Genomic DNA, 5,365 nt, shown 5'->3' with positions numbered 1-5,365 from the left:
ATTCTTCCAGATGATTTGTCCAGTACTGAGAGTTAAGATGGGTTCTATCTAGGATACTGTGTATTAGTACTAAAATATTTCAAGTCCAAGTAAAAAGAATAGGAAATGTTTAGATTTTTAGATCTTTGTTTGTCATATTAGAGAACCAATAGCTTGTAGGGAGGATAGAGGAACTTCAAACCAGAGACAACTACAGCAAGAAGGAATCTGGCTGGGAAAACACAGCATCAATATACCTTCCTGTTATTTGCAGGTGTGCTGGAGCCAGCTCAGACTGGCTTATGAGATGTGGTCATTTGAATCTCTTCTCAATCCTGTGTTCAATGATACCATAGTGCTAACCTGAAATAGACAGCGGTGGGAAAATTTACACCACAGAAACTGGCAAACAGTATAAATCATGGCTTTCTCTCTCACTGACAGATGGTTGTTAAACATTTATTGACATACGACTGCTCTTAGTAAACATTTAGTTTTTAGTTTTCCTGGCCCCAATGTCTAAATATGCCTTGAGAAAATTTGTGATGAAGATAAAACTTGATTTTGGTGCTTTTACACATTCTCCCTGTTATGAGCTGAATTGTATCTTCCAAATTTTATATTTTGGAGCCCTAATCCTCAGTACTTTAGAATGTGATTCTCTTTGAAGGTAAGGCCTTTAACAAGGTGATTAAATTAAAATGAGACCGTTATAGTGGCCCTAATTAAATCTGACTGGAGTCCTTATAAAAAGAAGAGATTAGGACATGCAGAGAGACATTAGGGATGAGCACACAGAGGAAGGACCATGTGAGGACACAGGGAGAAGATGATCATCTACAAGCCAAAGAGAGACTTCAGAAGAAACCAATACTGTTAATACCTTGATTTTGGACTTTAGCCTCCAGAATTGTGAGAAAATAAATTTATGTTGTTTTAGCCACCTAGTCTGTGGTATTTTGTTTTAGCAGCCAGAGCAAACAAATATGCCACCACCTCTGGTGATCCCACACCATCTCATATGCCATCTTTCCTTTTTTTTCCACTAGAATGTCAATCAGGACCTTTTCTAATTCCTTATAGAATAGTATAGAATGTTGAAATGGAAGTTGTTTCCTACTTGTCTGCTTACATGTTGAGTTGGTAGTGTTAAAGATTCCAGTCCCAAGGGTCAGGTCAGTCCTTCTTTATAGTGCAAAACTGCTGACCTCTCCCTTCTTCTTGTCTTTCTGCGCTTGGCCCTAGAGTTTTTATCAATGTAGAGAGTCAGGTGAGGGAGTGAATGGAAAAGGGTGAAGCATCACACATAAGTGAGAATGCAAGTCAAAGATCAATGGCTAAGAGTGCAAAGATGATGAAGTACAGAGTTGTTCTGATATAAGAAACAAAGAATTTTTTTTTTTTGGCTGAAAGGAACTTTCTTCTTCCAAAATGCACTAATAACCCTAACCCCACCATTTCATAGGACTATGAAATGGTGGGGTTAGGGTTACTCATAGATGAAATTCTGAAATTTGCATCTTTAATTCTAAAGACAAGCCCAATTAACTCAGCTTCTCATTCTAGTCCCACTGCATTGCATCAAATTTATTTCACTAAGCCAAAAAGATCATTGAGTAATGCTACTTCAATGTCTCATAAAGAATAATTCAGTCCTCTTGATTTTTAAATGATTGATATATTATGATTATGTAAAAACATTTATACTAGAGGACTCTTTAATATGGCTAAATAAATATTCATCTCACCAGTTTACACTTGGTTCAATTTGTGATCACAGAGGTTTTCTGAAGTCATGTGCTATTTGAGAAAAGAAGGCATCATGTTTCATAATACTGGACTTCTTCAAATACATGCAGAGTAGCATAATATACAGAAAATTCATTCCTTCAACAAATGCATACCAAAGAAACCCTATTGTCTGCTAGGCACTGAAGATACAAAGATGAATGATGTACAGCTTTTGTCCTCAAGCAGTTACAAGGCATAGAAATCTCTTACAACACAACAGGTTCTAATAGCAGCTATATCATTGTATACTTTTTATGCTTGGAGGAGACATTTAACTTTCCTGGGTCTCAATTTGCTTATCTATAAAATGAGATTACTAAACCCTGTCTGATCATTCTTGAGTTATTGCTGAGTATCAACTAAAATCAAGTGAGAGTTGAAGACCATGTTAATGGTAAACTACTTCTCAGGTCTTCTCAGGTCTAATCTTAAAGACAGAACCATAGGTACCCCATTGACTTAACTCTTAGAGCCAGAATGGTCCTCCTGTTTGTACTAGATGATTTTAATCAACTGTGGTTTATTGGAGCCTGTGCACTCAGAAGAGGATGGTCTAGGGTTCTGCTTCGCCACTTCTGCACATTCCCTGCCCAGCTGTGTCACAACTTCTGCCATCTTCAATCAACCGCGGGACAGAAGAACATAGGCGTTGAATCTGAGGGACAGGAAAAATAGATCTTGGTTTTTTTTGCACAGCAATTCATTAATTTCTCTTCCACCTATTGAAGATATTTGGAAAAAAGAAAAGAGACCTACCAATAAATCATTAAGTCGATAAATTTAACAATAAGTCACTCAACAGAAGCCAGATTCACTCACAAGGGCTAGACAGGGAGGGTCCCTTTACTTTCAATAAGACCATTCATTTGTATGAATTGAATCTTATCTATACGCCAGGTGCTTCTGTGAGTTCCCACGGTAGTCGAATTTTCCAGTTAAGGAAAAGCCAAGAGAGGCTAAGTAATGTGCTCCAAATCACACAGGTCTGCATGATGACATAAGCTTCAACTCTATCCACTCTACTCATATTGCCTCACAACTGTCTCTAAGGCCCTCATTAGTTTTCAGAAGCAGGCTATTCATGGAAGCCTGGTTTTAGAGCCTAGAACAGAATATTGCCCACTCATCTTTATCTCTCTCTCGTATTTTGGGTCCGTAGTTGGAATCATATGCAAACATCTCTCTATCAATTTCTGGCCATATCTGACTCTGGAACAGTCTGACATTAGGATCAGGCAGGAGGGTTATTATCAAAAAGGGATAAAGATAAGGGCTCTAGATTTTGAATCCCAATTCTCTTTGGCTTGCCTTGTGACCTTGGCTAAGACACTCACAACCAGATCATAGTTTCATAAGAAATGTGTCTGTGAAATGAAGAGGGTTGATTTGGGTTTCATGTTCAAGAGTGATGGAGACTCAGCCAGAGCTCAGGTGTCCTACTTCTATCCAGTGTCCTTTCGCTGACAGCTCTGGATTGTACACAGTCCTTCTGTTGGTGGGCAGGAAGGAGGTCGGGCTGGCACACTTCTTAGTTCCCTTTTGCTCGTTAGTTGGCAAATCCTCAGAGAATAAAAATGCCTTTTCGTGTAACTATAATCAAAACACACTTTGAAAGGGGTGTCTGTTGCCAAAATTTTATATTTATCCCAAGAAAAATTAGAGAAACTATTTTTGGATTATCTGCACATGACTCGCCTGCCTTACTGCAGATAAACAGGAATTACTTGCATGCAAAGCCCTATGATGCTGAGAACATGTGTCACCCTCCCTCCCACAATTCTGCCCTTGGAAATGGAGATTCTGTGTTGCTGCTCCATCCTTAGTAGCTTCAAGCAGTGATAAGAGTAAGGGGATGGGATGCATGAAGATCAAGATCTGAAATCTGGCACCCCCACCTCCCAGCTCTGTAGCTTTAGACAAGATATTTAACTCTTCTGGGCCTCAGTTTTCTCATATATAAAATGCGGATAAGTAACACCTAATTTCAAGGTGGGCATAGGGATTAAATAGAATAAAGCCTTGCTATATATGATGGGCACCCAATTACCTCTCTGTTCCTTCTCTTCTCTGATTTGTTCTTGGCTCTGAGGGAAAGGTATTAATCTGCATTTAAGAGAAATGGCTGATAAATTAGGGAAAACACACATATTTACCTTAATCCTCATGTGTTTTGGCCAGGACGATCTAACTCCAGAGATGGAAACAGCTATGACCAGGCTCCTGCAGAGCAGGAGACAAACTGAAATGGCCTCAGGAAGCAGGCATGTGCCCTAGATGTAGACGGCAGACAGGAAGTAATGGAAAATACAGCTCAATGGGAATGTATATGTTAGCCATAGACATTCTGATTTTAAAATTTCAGAACGGTTTCTGCTTTAAATTTCTTTTTTAAATCATTCAGTCTTGAAAATTTCAGATATATGTAGGTTGGTTTAATGTGGCCCTTGGAGCTTCAGTTTTTATATTCTACTCCAGAGGAACATGTTTTTCATTACTTCAAAAGCTGTTTCACAAAAACTACTTCACAAAAACTGTTCCTTCCTTCTTTTCTTTCTTCTTCCTTCCTTCTCTCTCTCTCTCTCTCCCTGTCTCTCTCTCTGTCTCTCTCTCTCTCTCTCTCGCCCCCCTCCCCGCTCCCCACCATTGCTCCTGGCCTTTTCTAGTATAGCTATTCATTGCCAAGCATTTGTTAAGCACCTATTTTGCACAAAAAATTGTTGGAGAGACAGAAATGAAAAAAATATTTAAGAGTGGATGCAGCCATGCAAATTTAAGCAAAGTGTCTAGAAATGAGAATAGCATTTCAAGCTATGGAAGTAGAGAGTAAAGATGTGCTTCTGGCTGGGGTTTGGGGGAGGTGGCTGGTGCAGGAGAGAGGACTGCTTAATGGTGAAGGTGTCATATGAGCCCTACTGGGTTTTGACAGGCGGCATGCAAGGAGGTGGGTTCATATCACCATAAGTCTGTGGTGATGGGTTCTGCTTGTCTCTCATGTGTATGTTTATTCTCTCTTTCTTATTAGACTGTTTGAAGCTTCTTGGAGGTGAGGACTTGATCCTCTATTTGGTTGTCCCAATTTCCTTGACATTTTATAACACCTATCTTAGTTTCTTTCTATTTAAGAATCTTGCTCTGGTCATTGAGAAAATGAGATGCCAGATTCCTCTATCAGTGAGAAGCAAATAGTCTGAGGCATTTGGAGAACACAGATAAAGTTAGTGAGATTGTTGCTGGGTCTGAATGAGCCTGTGGACTCCTGAGACTGTGGCTGACAGATGACGTCTCAGTCCTGATAATAGCACATCAGAACTTCCTCTTCAGCTGAAAGGAGAAGGATGGCAGGCACACCAGTCCCTAATTGTCCCTAATCATAGATGTTTAGAAACAACTAAGAAAGAAGACCTCACACATTACAGATCTTACCAGGAAGTAGTGAGTCAGATTATCAGCAGCCTATGGATAAAGAGTGTTGATTCTGCTGTAGGAGGACAAACCAAGGCCGATTTGGCAAAACCAGTGAAACAGGGTCTCATCCCCTTTTCTGAGGCTTCTAGTCTTGTTGTGACAGGACATGGTGCTTATCATTTCAGCCTAT

Source organism: Pteropus vampyrus, unplaced genomic scaffold, assembly GCF_000151845.1.
Source record: "Pteropus vampyrus isolate Shadow unplaced genomic scaffold, Pvam_2.0 Scaffold44, whole genome shotgun sequence".
In the NCBI taxonomy this organism is placed as follows: Eukaryota; Metazoa; Chordata; class Mammalia; order Chiroptera; family Pteropodidae; genus Pteropus; species Pteropus vampyrus.
Note: the sequence above shows the minus strand (reverse complement) of the source record.